Source organism: Balaenoptera physalus (assembly GCF_965194825.1).
Source record: "Balaenoptera physalus genome assembly, chromosome: 1".
Classification (NCBI taxonomy): Eukaryota; Metazoa; Chordata; class Mammalia; order Artiodactyla; family Balaenopteridae; genus Balaenoptera; species Balaenoptera physalus.
The window spans coordinates 144,272,985-144,289,393 of record NC_138882.1 but is presented as its reverse complement, the minus strand read 5'-3'; positions in this window follow the sequence as shown (position 1 = coordinate 144,289,393).

Below are 16,409 nucleotides of genomic sequence, written 5' to 3'. Positions count from 1 at the left end.
GAAAGACTGCATCCTGCTTGTTTCGAACTTTATCATTAAAAATAGTTACATTCATGATGGCAACAGGTCATTCAAAGTGTTATTTGTGGACATATAAGCATCTGACTCCTTCATCGTGCCTTCTCGTGGGGGCCTAGCCATGCTTTCACAGAAAGGAACATGTTACTTCATCAAACATGGCTTTCCTTTTACATTACAGTTAGAACATTATCTTTTTTCTAATTGGATGGAGGTAGGTTATACTATGGGAGCATTTCATTTTATGTTGGCAAAAGGGGATTTTAAAATATTTGCTACATAAAGTGGCTTTGGCTATGAAAGAGTTGAGAACCACAGGCTTAGAGGCATAAGATTACAAAATGTTTCAGCTGGAAGGAATTTGAGGGATTATCTACTTCGTTGATAGATAAGGAAATTCAGGCTGAAATAGATTACATATCTGGCCTAAGGTTACCCAGCAATTATTGGCAATGCCAGGCCTTGAACCTATGCTAAGTTCCAGGACTATATAAAGTAACTAACTCCTTCCTCTCTTCCTTCCTTCCTTCCTTCCAACAAACACAACTGAGCTCTTACTGTATGTCAGGCATTAGGGTGGGTCCTGATGATTTGCAGATGACTAAGACATAGGTCCTGCCCTTAAGGAGACCACAGACTGGCCAGAATTCAGGGAAGAACCCAAATAACACGCAACATGCCTTAGAGTAGACCTATGTTCAAAACATTACAAGGAACAAATGACTGAGTCTTCCTCAGGGAGTTGAAGGCCTCCCAGCAAGGGTGGAATTTGAGTCTTGGGGTGGGAGACAGGCTTTGCTCTATGGGGACAAGGTAGCTTTCATTCTAGGCAGTTGCTCAGCATGGACAAAGACACAATGGCCAAAACAAGACCATCTGTAATCAGGTATTGACTGTCCACAGCCCTCAATAGCAAGGCGTGCTTTCCAGAAGCACAGGGTTGGTCACTCTTCTGCCAGATATAGCCAAGCAGAGAACAGAGAGCAGGGCTGGCTCAGAGGACCTGGGACTCCCTGAGGTCATTGGGGAGAGGAAGTGAAGGGGGTGGTCTCTGCGCTGCGCCATGGGTGCCAAGACCCTGATAAGCCTTTGGAGTTCTGTGGGCACCGGCCAGAGTGCAAACTAAGAAAAGAGCTCGTTGATTGCTGAAGTGATTAAGTGGATCACCTTAGTGATTCTCACCTAGCTTGGAACAGACCTCAGTAACCAACATCAAGTGCTTTAACAAGAGCAAAGGAAATATTTACTGGATGCGAGTGGTTTTCATTAGAGGAGCAAGGGGAAATAAAACATGCTGACCCACCAGCAAGGGGCCACGGCATGGCTCCCAGCCCAGTGACTGCCAACCAGACGGGAAAGTGAATAAGAGGAAGTCAAATGAGACAGCCCCTGGGCTCGTGCTTATCAGAAGTGTTAGAAAAGAATTTCCACAGATTGCCAGATTGCCTGCTTCCCTTCCGCTCCGCACTGCAAACCCTGCCACCCAGGAGGCTAGGACAAGGCAAAGCGACCGCCACTCACTGAGCCCAAAACCGGACCCTGATTTGGCATTTTTCAGACATTATCTGTAATCCTCACCTCAACCCTACAAGGGGTGTATAATTTTCTCCACATTATAGGGGCGGAAACTAAAACTAATGAAGTGACTCTTAAATGGTGGGACTAGGATTAGAACCCAGGTCTTTCTGGCACCAAGGCCTGCGCTTGACATTTTTCTCTTGAAAATAGGACTTGGCAGGCATCTATTTTTCCTCTCAAGGCTTTGAGTTGAATCCACTCTACCCCACAGAAACTGACCAAATTTTAATTTTTATTGAGCAATTACTGTATGTCAGATACCAATAAAATATTATGCCATTTGATCTTCACAACCAGCCTACTGTTATCACCCCCATCACAGAGATGAGTTAACTGAGGCTGGGAGAGTTCCCAGTTAGCATGTGGCAAAGTGAGACCTTGAACACAACATTATCAGATTCCAGATCCCAAGCTCTAACCAACTACAACCTGGATGTTTCTTGAAGAAAGGTTAAATGAAAGTTATAGATGGGCAATCTAAGTCAACCCAGAAAAAACTCAAAGAATGTATCCATCCATTCAAATATTCAACAGTTATTTATTGAGCTCTTACTTCAGCTCAAGCATTTTTCTACGCTCAAGGGATACAGTGATAATTATGGGAATAACATTCTTTGGGTTGGAGGGGGATTTACTATAAATGGGGAACAAATAAGATAAGTAAGAAAAGTCCTCATAGTGATGAGGACAAGAGAGAAAATAAAACAGGGTGTGGTGGACAGGTCTACTTTATATTGGGTGATCAGGTAGCTGTCACCTGAGCAAGTTGTTTGTAAGTTGAGGCTTCAATGCCAAGAAGGTTCTAACCAAGCAAAAGTCTAGTTGAAAAGGATTCTAGGAGGTGAAACAGTGAGTACAGAGACCAGGAACCTGGTGCATCCACAGAAGAGGAGGAGGTCACAGCAGATCAGAATGTATGGAGGGAGGAGGGTGGGACAGGATGAGGTCCCTGAAAGAGGCGTAGCCGGGTCTCCTCGGGGCCACCAGGCTGTCATAGGAACTGGATGTTATTCTAAGTAAAGGCAGAAGACATGAAAGCGTTTTAAGCATTTAAAATGATTTGCATCTTCAAAACATAATTTTGGCTGCTGTTTGGCAGAGACACGAGAGGATTCAGGGAGACAAGTGGGGAGGCCATGGCAGGAGTCCTACTGGAACAGGAATGTGGCCTGGATTCGGTTTAAACAGGAGAAGTAGAGAAGTGGACACATCCTGAATATGTGTTGAGGGAAGAGCGGGCCTCACTTGCCACCTTGCACTTTCGTACACAGACAAGAGCTGCTACTTTCTTGACACCCCGGATAGTGCCCCCTGCCCACTGTTCTCATTATGCTTTGACTGGCTTTTGCCAAATGAGACTATGAAAGCTGAAAGGACAGAATGGGATGCCGTCATCGCCTCTGCTCACCCCAGGAGACTGTTTTATGAAGTCTCACCAAAAAACAATGCCTGCCAGGAAGCCAAACAGCTCCCCTGACCACCACTCAACGTGGCCAAGACAGAGAGGAAAACCACTGGCAGAGAGCTCCCTGGTTATCTAAACCAGCCTCAGTGATGGTTTGTCCTGTTTGCTGTGGTCAAAGTGACAGTTACTTCAGAACAAAGAGAAAACAAGCTGAGCTAGAAGAAACGCGAGGTCACCAGAAGGGGCCACCTCATCTATTTGAAAGCAATTAGGGAATGCTGGCTTTCCTCATGGCTCCTCAGTGAAAATATGAGGAAGGTCTGTCTTAAAACTGCCACCAACAGTTTTAAGTTCCCACTCTAGAAGTCAGGGGAAGTTTGTCTGAAGGATAATGAAGAATGTGACAGGCAGCTTCCCTTGTGTCACATTCTCAGGAGGAGAGACAGCCGGTGGCATGCAAGTGTCTGCAGGACTCCAGGAGACAGAAGACTGGGCACAAGTGAAATGTCAGGAGAAAAAAAAAAAAAAAATCGAGGGAACCCTAAAGAAGACGGGCCTTGTACAGAATTGATCTGACAGAGCACTGCCCACTCCATCATGGCAGCTGAAATATGGCCACTCGCCCATAGGGGAGCGCATTTGCATTTAAGGATGCCAGACCCCATCTATTAAGGAAAGTGCTTAAGCAGGAAAGATAACATGGCTGTCAATCTGAGCTCGTGATTTTGGAAACCCAAACACCATGCCAGAGCATCAGAATTAAAAAGACACATACCTAACTCTAGTCTAAATCAAAAGGAAGTTTATTCATCAAACTAGGGAAGGGAGTAAGGGGCTTAGGAAAACTGCCACTCCTGACTTTTGGTTGGTTAATTGTATCTGAGAAAAAAATGTTGTCCATTCTGGGGATCTCCACACAAAGTGATCCTAAAATTATTCTCAGTTACTTGGGTTTGCTTTCTTCCTGAAGGTAGGATAGCAGATGTTCATCGTTTCATTAACAGATATTTATTTAGTACCTACCATTTGTTCATCCTTCTGCTAAGAACGATATTAAACAAGACAGGACACCACCCCTGCCCTCATGGACTTTATAATACAGTCCGTTTTTAGGCCTTTCTAGATATTAGGCATATCTGTGACAGAGGGTTAAATTCAGTTTAACTGAACAAACCTGTATTGAGATCTTATTCTGAGCACAGTAACATAAGGACAACTTAAGAATTATAAATTCAACAACTATTAAGAAAACAACATGTGTGATATACTAGATTGGCTGTTTGGAGATACATGTAGTTGATTTGGATCTAGATAACTGCCTCAGGGAACCTGCTGTGTGGGAGCCATGATAAGACTTGTACATATAGATAACTGTCCATAGATAAAAGTTTTAAAATGATAAATATCATTGAAAAAGAGAAGTGTAGATAAAGAACTTCAACAGGAAGGATGACGGGATGACCAACTCTGGGAGATGGGCAAAATCCATTCTCTGCCTCAATTTCCTAATTCATTCATTTATTCATTTACTCAACAAATACAACTTGAATTCTTGCCACATTCTAGATGTATTAAGGTCTGGGATGAAAATCAGATGAGAAAGGAGAGAGATGCCAGTTCCCTGGGATAAATACCTTAGTAAACACCTCCAGGTTGGGAGGAGACGTGGTGGGAAATGGAGGACGGAACTTCCAAGCCGGTTTGTGGTGTGAGACAGTTAGGAAAGAAAGGTTTTACCAAGCTGATGAGCTTTCTTTGGGTGTGAAAGATAAGTGACCATCTCAACAGAAGGAAGAGGGAAGACACATTTCAAGTGAGAGTCATGCAGGGAGTTGAGGGTACAGGCGGGAAGCAAGGAAGGAGGATGAGGACAGAGGCTGAGGGGTTTCTGCAGTTTTCCCAGTGAAACAGGACGAGTGGTTAACAGCTGAGGGATGAAGGCAGAGTGCTCTAGGGGGACTGGAATGGCAGGCTATGCTCTGGGAGGCTGCTTTGAAAATGTGAGTAGCTTCTAATAAAGAACAAGCAGGGCTTCCCTGGTGGCGCAGTGGTTGAGAGTCTGCCTGCCAATGCAGGGGACACGGGTTCGAGCCCTGGTCTGGGAAGAGCCCACATGCCGTGGAGCAACTAGGCCCGTGAGCCACAATTACTGAGCCTGCGCATCTGGAGCCTGTGCTCTGCAACAAGAGAGGCCATGATAGTGAGAGGCCCGCGCACCGCGATGAAGAGTGGCCCCCGCTTGCCACAACTGGAGAAAGCCCTCGCACAGAAACGAAGACCCAACACAGCCATAAATAAATAAATAAATAAATAAAATTTAAAAAAAAAAAAAGAACAAGCAAAAGGCAGCTCTGAAGTATGAATCACAGGTGTGTTGTGGCATAAATCCACATAGAAACGCAGAACACTGAGAGGCCTGGGCACAAGAGCAGAGGGAACTCGCCATTGGACAGACACAGCAGGTGCGTGTGCAAGGGGACCAGGGGTGCAATGCAAAACTCAAATGACCGACCACAGGGTCTGGCCTGATGGTCTGAAAGAAAATGGGTCAAGTGGTTGGAACTGGAATGGTAAATAGTTTTCATCTCAGGTGTCAACTCCAATTGATAGAATCCTGGATTCCATAGTTACCTCTGTACTCCATAGGAAATGGTGGCACCATCCTTTGGGAATGTTCTCCAAGGACACAGAAAGAGTGGCAACAGCCAAGCCAAGTATTGTCGTCTCTGGACTAACGGCCAGATGAAGCTGTGAGAGTGAAGGAGTGAGAGAGCCAGAAGAAAAGGAGGTAGTGGTCAGAGAAGATGCTGGAACTTGAGGTTTTCAAGGTGGAATTCTCACAGGAGATGTCCAGGCCTGGAACACGGCCATGGAAAGATCTGGCTGAATAGAGGACAAGGCACAATCTAGTGTTAAGATGCCCAAATGCTGCTGCTTTTGTCTTGCTGAAGAAGAGAAATGTCTTCAGAAGAGAAAGACACTTGTGACCTAGGAGGAAGAAGATGGAAAAGGCAGTGGGCCATTACAAGGCGAATGGAAGAAAGCGTGGGAAGTCCTCATTCCTCCTTCACCGACAGCCTCCAGTCTGATGTGCGTGGCCCGCCGCTCGCTGCACACTTAGGCTCCCTGCAGACCCACGGCTCAGACTGACCCTGAACCCTGACCTGAACTCTGGTGGGAGAAGCAGCCACTGACCGTTTCCTCCAGCGGGTGGGCAGGTGGCGAGCCAACAACTACTCCTCCCATAACCTGATTTCATGACATTTTTTCTACTTGTGGCAAGAACACTTAACATGAGGTCTACCCTCAACAAAATTTTTTTAAGTGTAAAATACGGTATTATTGACAATAGGTGCCATGTTGTATAACAGATCTCTAGAACTTACTCATCTTGCTTAACTGAAACTTTAGGCCCTCTGATTAGTAACTCTCTTTTTCTCCCTCCCCCTAGCCCCTGGCAACTGCCATGCCACTCTTTGATTTTATGAATTTGACTGTTTTTTATACCTCATATAAGTAGAATCCTACAGTATTTATCTTTCTGTGACTGGCTTATTTCACTTAGCATAATGTCCCCAAGCTTCCTCCATGTTGTCACAGATGGCAGAATTTCCTTCTTTTTTAAGGCTGAATAATATTCCGTTGTATGTATAAACCACATTTTCTTTATGCATCCATCTGTCAATGGACACTTAGGTTGTTTCTACATCTTGGCTGTTGTGAACAAGGCTGCAATGAACATGGGAGTGTTACTATCTCTTCCAGATCCTGATTTCAATTCTTTTGGATAAATACCAAGAAGTGGGATTGCTGGATCATATGGTAGTTCTATTTTTAATTTCTTGAGGAGCCTCTATACTGTTTTCTATAGCGGCTGTACCATTTTCCATTCCTACTAACAAAGCACAAGGGTTCCAGTTTCCCCACATCCTCACCTGAATCTCTCTCTGGGTTCTGGAGTGACAGTGCCTCAGGAGTTTTGTGGGGAAAAGACCATCCACCTCCTCTTCACTCAGTGCCATGGTGGAGGGCTGAGCTCACAGTTCTGCACGCTTCCCAGTTTGCCAGCTTGCCCCGTGGATAAATGCAGAGAGGGAATCAGGATTGGCCAGAGGGGTGAATTCATAGCCCTACAGACCTTGTCTAAAAGCATCTGTCAAAAAAAGAGTTAATGACTGCTTCTCTGCGGGAAGCCCGAAAGAAATGAGTGTTCTGAAGTGTAGAACATTCGCTTTTACGGTAGGTGGTGTTATTGTTACATGTTCATACAGACAGTGCTAATTAACAATCTTAAAGGCCACATCATTAAATTATTTCTCGGCTTAAAACCCTGCAATGTTTAACGCACCCCAGCAATTCAATTATATCCAAAACACTAACCCGAACGCCAGGCATTCTTCTGCCACTGACAAAGTGCAATTCACTCTTAAGAGTAGGTGAGCCTTAAAAAAAAGAAAGAAAAACATCTGACACGTTGCCTCTCTGTCTCTCTCCTTGACATACATTCTAAATATTAAAAACAACAATAATCTTCAAAGAAAATTTAAAGTGGACCTTACCTTTGCCGGACAGACATGAAATGTACACTCTACCAGTTTTTCTGTATGTGCAGATAGGAAAAATCTGATTAAGATTGTCTTAAAGTTCTCACCTGAAAAATCAAACCATTGCCCTCAAAGTTACTTAAGGTCCATTGGGTTTCACTCTTTTTCCTCTGGGTCCTGCCACCCATCCTTTGTCATTTCTAACCACTACAAATTGCATTTGGGGTTTGAACCAGGGGCAATGGTGTGGCTTTGGGCTGGGTTTTTCCTGGATGTATATCAGAGTCAGCACGGAGCACTTTGAAGAACACACAAAATCCCTTTGTCTCCCACCTAGTGAAACATCTCAAGTACAGAGTGCAGGGAGAGAGGGCTTCAATCCAGCTTAAACACACACACACACACACACACACACACACACACACCAAGCTCTTGCTTTTCCCTGCCGCCCCCAGCCTGATCCTCTCTGCAGCGAGACAGTTCTGCTCACAGACGCAGAGCCTTGTTCAGCTGGCCAAGTGGCCTCAGTCCTCTGGACAAGATTTGGCAGGCAACACCACGACAGAACCTCCCGCTTGGAAAGTGCTGGTGCTGAGGCCGCATCTGGGAGCAGCACATATGTGATTCCACTGGTTTTCACACAAAGAGGCAGACTGTGCCAGTGGCCAGCTGGCCAGCTGGGCACGTCTTTGCAGCCATAGATGCAAAAGTGGAAAAGCAACCCACCTGATTCTCTTTTTCATGGTCTCCCCAAATGTCCAGTCTTTGTCATATAAACCATCTCCTCATCACAGCTTCTCCCTAATACTATTCCAACAGTACCCTTCAAGGAGGCCCCACCCACCTCTATGGGGCCAGGAGACTTACGTATATCCCCAGATCCATACCACAGAACACAGTGCCTTACACAGAGCACACTCTGCATAAAGCTTTTCTGGATGGAGGGACGGAGGGATGGAGGGACAGCCAGAAGGATGGATAGGGAATGGATGGATGGTAGCTGAATGGATGATGGATGAATTATGGATGAAAAGATGTGTGGATGGATGGATGGATGGAAGAATAAAGCAAGCAAAGACGCTATTACGCCTCTCTAAAAGAACTGAGTCCTCTCACTGACAGCCTCAATCTGGACTCTAGATCTCCAGAGAGGTAGTACAGGCTGGTGTTAGCAGGGCCAGCAATGCACTTGTAGTGCTGCCAAGCCCCATTCGCTCGCCCATGGCAGACATCACTAACTGGCCACAGTAATCTTGCCAACAGATTGAAGACCTTTCCTCTCAACTTTCCTCAGCAGTGCTCCAAGCAGGTACTATTTATCATCAAACACGATGCAACCAATTTTCTGTCCCAGGGTTAGAATCTGGGCTTTGGGGCCTGACAGACCATTGTTTAAGTCCTGATTCAATCATTTTCTTACTGTGGAGACCTGGACAAAGCTACTGAAACTCAGATACCACAAAACTAAGCCTTTAGTTTTTCAACATGTATTAAGTAAGATAGAGAACTGAATTCATACACTTACTGTGTTGATTAATGAGAAAAGTTACTAAGCACCTGACATAGTAGGTGCTCAATAAAAGTTAGCTGTTTTTGTCCAGAGACTATGGATTATGTCACTTGTTTCTGTGAAAGGTCCTTTCCACCATTGTCAAATCTATTGCTCGGTTGCATCTCTCCCAAAGTGATGACAGAGAAAAAGCATCACACTGACTTTGGTCTGATGAAACTCAGACTGGACTTGGTACCACAAGAGGCAGCACCAGGTTGGACTGAGGAATCATAGTCTCTAATTTAACCAGTCTAGAATGATTCAGACAGGCATTGCTTGGAAGCAGAACAGTAAAATGAAAGATCTGGAAGAGAGGAGACTGGGTTCTATTCAAAGCCCTGCCCACAACTAGCTGGAGAAACAGGGAGAGGTCACCCCTCTCCTATGGTCCTAGATGTCTTCTATGAAATAAGTCCACTGGGTTCTATGGATGCTTCAACGCCCAATTCTATGATTCTATCCAACTTACATCTTCTCACTATTCGCTGAAGCCTGTCCTGAACTTTCCCACGAGAAATAAATTCTTCCCCTTCTGAGAATGTATAACATTCTACGCTGAGCATCCAGAAATTAGTCTGGATGCACATGACTAATTTCTATGCTGTGCATCCAGAAGTTAGTCCACATAATGGCCCCATTGTAATGATGATGGTAACATACACTCAGATCATACTAACTGCAGGACCAGGGGTTGTTCTAAGCTACACACACACACACACACACACACACACACACCAGGGATTGTTCTAAGCTACACACACACACACACACACACACACACATGCACAGCCATTTAATTTTCACAACTCTCTGAGATAAGTAATATCAAAATCCCATTTCACAGATGAAAAGCTGGTGCAAAAAAAAAAAAAAAATAGTAACTTGACCAAGGTCAAACAGCATTAAGTGCTGGGGCAGGTATTTGAACCTAAACAGTAATGACCTGCCATCTTGAGGCAGTAATAGCTATCTTTGTCATTTAGCATCTCCCTTCTGTCCCCAGGAGCCTCGCTGAGCGTAGAGGCAGTGTGGTGCAGTGGTTAGGAAAAGGTCTCTGACCTAGCCTGTCTGTATCTGAACCCCAGCTCTATTTAACTGCTTCGTGCCTCCATTTTCCTGTGCATAAAATGAGGATAAAAACTGTACTTCCTCACAGGGTTGTTATGAGAATTATATGAGTTACTCTAAGTAAAGCATTCAGAGCCAGGTCTGGCCCACAGCAAGTGCTGGTCAGGCATTTGCTGTTACTGTGTCTAGGGTCCCAGTCTAAAGCATCTCCACACTCCCCGTGCCTTGCACCTAGTAGGTGCTTTTGTGTTGACTCAGTTGATTTAACTGAATAGCTCAAGATCATGGTATTAGGAGTCAAATAGACCAGGTCCAGTCCCAGCTCAACTACAAATTAACTTTGTGACCTTGAGCACATCAAGTAACTGCTTCTGAGTCTCAGTTTTCTCAGTTTATAAAATGGGAATCATCATGCTGCCCTGTGAATCCCACAGAATTGTTGTGCTACTCAATTCAACAAGACGGAGGCATCCACAGTGCATAAACTATTGGATAAATGAAAGGGACATGATTTAGTTTAGTCTTGAAGGAACCACCTCCTGAAAGCCTCTGAAGACCTCTGCTTGAGGGTCATTCTCACCTTACTGCAAAAGCAGAAGAGACAGTTCCCTCCAAAAGAGCCCTGTTTGTAGAACTCTTGCTAAGCCAGATAATGTTATCATAAAAGCATATTGCAAGGGTAGGGGGGTTGACCTTATCGAACTGAAGGAACCACTGCTCTGTGTCCAACATGGGGCAAGTCATGAGTTTTCTGCTGTATATAGCTGTTCTCTACGGCATCCAAAGAATTTTGCCATCAGTGACGTACTGATACCCATTCAGTTTGTTGCAAATTAGGTAGAACACAGTATTACAGACCAGAAAATATTCTGAAGGAGGCATTTATTTCTGTTGTTATTTCCTTGTGGAGTTAGACACATCTACGTTTCACTGCCAGTTCGATCACTTACAAGCTATGAGACCTATTTAATCTCTTTCAGCCTCCCCTAGGACAACCGCAAGGATTAGAGACCTAGCACAGACCCTGAAACATAAGAGATGCTCTGTGAATTCAGAAGTCGTTGTTGTCATTCTCCTCTTTAGTTAGTTGTTTCAGCCTGAATGCAGGAACCCAAGAGCCCTCAAGTTCTGACTTACCTGTTCCCCTTCAACCCACTGTAGACAAAGCTCCGTGGTCTGAACCTTTCCTGACTTCTGCCAACAAACACTCCTTTGTCTCCCTCCCATCAGATAGGCCAGTTCCTGCTGAGACGTGTGCCTTCTAATGTGTTTCCCACCCAGGGAACATTTGCTAAAAGACACTAACTCACGACAGCTCTTAAAGACTCTAATTATGATGATTCTCAATCACATGGTTCCAAATTCTCTTTAGTAGAAAGTTTTCCTTGGTTATTACTGAAGTCCTAAAAAGTCTTCTTAGGAACACTCAGTAGGTTAGGGACCAAGGTAAAACCCTCACAGATTAGAGAACGGAAGCAGCATCATGTAGAAGAAAAATCACAGGTTTTCAAATCAGAGAGATCTCTGTCCCTCAGCAGCTTGTGACCGGAACCCTTGCTTCGTAATCCATAAAGCAGGGACGATGGTAACACGTATCTCAAGAACTTATCATGATAACTGAAGGAGACTGCATGTCAGTTAGCTTTTGCTGCCTAACAAATCTCCCCAAAACTTAGTGATTTATAATAACAACTGCTTATTTAACTCTCAAGTCTGTGGGTTTGCAATTTGGGCTGGTTTCAGCTGGGCAGTCCTGCTGGGCTCCGCTGGGCTCTTGAGGTCTAGCCTCGGAACTCACACATCCTCCCCACCACATTCAACTAGTCAGAACAAATCACAAGGCCGGCCCAGATCGAGGGAGTGGGGAAACATGCTGCCTCTTGATGTGATTTGCTTCAAGTTATTGTGGCAATATTGAATTCTACCATAGGTTATAAATAGAAAATTCCTGGTCCTCAAACTAAGTGAATAGATCTCTAGCATATTTTTGGTTCAGAAATTCTTGCAGTGACCTTTTTTATGAAACTAAAAAAAAATATTTGTTAAGCCTTTACTATTCAGCATTGTGCTAGACATTGAAGAAGAAGGGAGGATTTTAAATATGTTTATGACAAAGTCTCTGCCCTCAAGGTGATTATAATCTAATTGGCGGCAGGGGGGGGCGATGGTGACATGCATATACAAAGATGAATTACAAGACCAGAGTGAAATATCAGTGTAAGGCAATAGTAGAAGAGGAGAGAGAGTGAGACAGAGACAGAAGTGTGTGGAGTCGTTGGGGAGCTTATCAAAGGAGGAAGGATTTAAGCTGGGTCTTGAAAGATGGTTAAAGTTGGCCCAAAGCACCAAACTGACATGACTCCCTGACATCCACTTTCTATCCAGGCTCCCTTTCTAGGGTCCCTTCCTCGGAAAGAACTCTCTGTATCCACAGCTTGCGTGATGAAGCTCTGTTTCCAGAGCCGTAGGGGGAAGAGGGGAGAGCTTAATCCTCAGAGCCATTAGTCAAAGGGAAGACCTTTCATGGTGATCATCAGAATGACATAGTGGAAAGACGATGGATTTTTTTAGTTCCAAAAGCTGGCAGTGTATATTTGCTTGTCTTCTCAAAGACTCCATTTCTTCGTCTTTTATTTCTAATGGGAATTGTTCCTACAATGGAACATCACAGAGGATTTGAATATAATGCTTCTGGCACATAGTAGACAATAAATAAAATTCAGGGCTTCCCTGGTGGCGCAGTGTTGAGAGTCTGCCTGCCAATGCAGGGGACGCGGGTTCGAGCCCTGGTCTGGGAGGATCCCACGTGCCGTGGAGCAACTGGGCCCGTGAGCCACAATTGCTGAGCCTGCGCGTCTGGAGCCTGTGCTCCGCAACAAGAGAGGCCGCGATGATGAGAGGCCTGCGCACCGCAATGAGGAGTGGCCCCCGCTTGCCGCAACTGGAGAAAGCCCTCGCACAGAAACGAAGACCCAACACAGCCATAAATAAATAAATAAATAAACCCAAAGTTAAAAAAAAAAAAAAAAAAAGATAGTGTGTTTCTCAAAAAAAGTGATGATTAGGCAAAAAAAAAGTCCGTTAAAATAATAAAAAAATAAAAATAAAATAAATAAATAAATAAAAAATAAAATTCAGTCCCTCTTCTTATGCTTCTCCATTGCCTCCGCCATTACATCTAACTTAGTTATTAAATGTTCCATTAAGAGTAATACTTATTAAATATCACAGCACTCAGCTTTCGCTGCAGTAGTTGTACAGCAAAGCTCATTCCAGAAGACCCCAGTACAGCATCTTGCAAGAGACAGGTGCTCAATAAATATTTGTCCTTCCTGCTTGCAGTTCCTGAATCTCATAATGTTCTCTCCTATCTCTATGCCACTTGCCCACGTTGCTCTGTGTTTCTGGAATAGCCATTCCCCCACCCCAACCACCAACCTAGCCAAGGAGCTAACTCCCATTCCTCTCAGGCGTCTACTTACTCCTCCAGGAAGTCTTCCCCACCCCTGCCTCCCACCCATCCCCACTCTGGCTTAGGTATCTCTCCTAGCGCTCCTACAGAAGTACATGGAACAGTATAGGATTTCAGAAAGTGGTTATTGGATGTCTGTCTGAATAGAAGGATGATTCTCTGAGATATTGCAAACAGAAATCAATCTGCCAAAAGCTCCTTTCACACTTTTGAGCCAGTATGTAGGGTCCCTTGTGACACATAAAGTTCTCGAATAAGAGATGGAAGCTAAACTTTCTGTGAATAGGTGGGGGTCAGTGATTAAGACTCAGTCTCATAGGATAATAGATCTAACATGGAAAATTCTTGCTCAGCACATGCAACCTTAATACTCCCAGGAAACAACAGGTAAGCACCATAATTAGAAGGAGATGCATAAACCCAAGGAACAAATGCCATTCCCCCTGGAAGTTTTCAGGAGCAAACTTAAGACAGTGTCTTTGGAGATGAGATTCTTTACCAACTGTCAAATCCAGTAAGCACAAGACCCCAAGCCTGACATGTTGGGAGGCAAATGTTTCTGCCCACAGAAACTGAAGTTAGTTGCTCTGAGATCCCTAACAGAAATCATTTTCATCCTGCCAAAGGCTTCAGCCAGCAATGGGGCCAGGAGACGCCAGCTCTCAGCTTCCTAATCTCTACTTTCTCTCTCACCCTCCACAGAACCCTCACCACCCCTCTCTTCCACCTTATCATGCAATCTTTCCTAAGTGTTTTGAGATCAGAGGAAAATAAACATCATTTATCTAGCTTGAAACACCATGAAAATTTTCTCTTTAAAAAATTTGTACAACAAAAACAAAAAGCAATTGACTCAAATATTAAAACCATGGGGCTTCCCTGGTGGCACAGTGGTTAAGAATCTGCCTGCCAATGCAGGGGACATGGGTTCGAGCCCTGGTCCAGGAAGATCCCACATGCCGCAGAGCACCTAAGCCCATGCACCACAACTACTGAGCCTGCGCTCTAGAGCCCGCATGCCACCACTACTGAAGCCCACGGGCCTAGAGCCCGTGCTCCGTAACTAGAGAAGCCATCGCAATGAGAAGCCTGTGCACTGCAACGAAGAATAGCCCCCGCTCACCACAACTAGAGAAAGCCCACATGCAGCAAGGAAGACCCAATGCAGCCAAAATAAATAAATAAAATAAATTAATTTTAAAAAAAACAAAAATTAAAGCCATGAAGAACACACTAGTTGAATTTAATAAGCAAAATGTATATCATCAGTATACAATGCCTGTATATTTCCCCCCTCTGTTCTTTCCTTCCTTCTTGATATCCACACAAAAGAACATTTACAGATTGTCATGTGCCTGGAAGTCTGCAAGGCCCCTTGATGTAAAACTGAAAAGGGCACAATCATTTCCCACAATCTAGGCAAGACAGTGGCATGTAATACACAGTCACTATACAGTGTGAGGAGTGTGATGAGAGAGATATGTCCAGGGTGCAGTGGGGGCACCAAGAAGAAACATCCAAACCAGCCTGATGGATCACAAGAGGCTTCCCAGAGGAAACAAATCTGGAGGATAAAGGTGATTTTAAGGATAAGGAGGGGTATGCCAGGCAAAAGATAAAAAAGGATGCAGGTTCCACCCAGCAAGAATGGCAGACACAAAGGCAGAGCAATAAATGGGCATTTGCAGCAGCATACATCACTAGAGGAATGGGGTAGACAAAGCTAAAGAGATACACAGGAGTCAGATCATGAAATATCTTGTGTGCAAAGCTGAGTTTGTACTTTATCCTAAAAGCTATGGGAGCTATTAAAGGGTTGTAAGCAAGCAATGCTACGATCTGATTTCCATCTAGAAAAGTGACTCCATCATAGCGTGGAAGATGGATAGTAGGGGAATGAAACTGGGGGCAGAAAGACCATCTAGAAAAGTACTGGAGTAAACTGGGTGAGAAGTGATGAAGGCCTGATGGACCAAAGCAATGGCCATAGGAAAGGTGATTGAGGGTCTTTTAATTCTGGATGGAACCTTGTATTTTTTTTTTAATTTTTAGTTTATATTGGAGTATAGTTGATTAACAATGTTGTGTTAGTTTCAGGTGTACAGCAAAGTGATTCAGTTATACGTGTACATGTATCTACTCTTTCTCAAGTTCTCTTCCCATTTAAGGCATTACAGAATATTGAGCAGAGTTCCCTGTGCTATACAGTAGGTCCTTGTTGGTTACCTATTTTAAATATAGCAGTGTGTATATGTCAATCCCAATTTCCCTTGTATTTTTGGATGATACTTCCCAGCAAATAACATACTGTGGTAATCGGCATTACCTGTGGTTTCCTTTGCATTCCTTTTATATTTGTTTTCTGTAAATGTCTGGTTTAGGGAAAATGTGTCTTAGCAATCACTGTGATAAGAAGCCCATGTTCTTGTCCCATCCCAATCACTTACCAGCTGTGTTCTTTCGGGTGAGTCACTTGTTCTCTCGGAGACTCAGTTTCCTTATGAACAAAACAAGATCATAAAGCTTACCTCCTAACCCGTCATGATAATTAAAATACAATAATTTAATACATTATCGTTTAGCCAAATAAGTCTCAAAAGTGCAGTAAATCGTCACATACTGTACCACATTAGGAACATTTTGGATGCAGAAAAGCCAACCAAAACTGGCTCAAGCTAGAAAAAGGGACGTCCTGGAAAGTCTGTGAGCAGATTTGGCTTCAGACACAGCTTGACTCAGGCTCAGATGAAGTCACCAGGACCCAGATCTTGG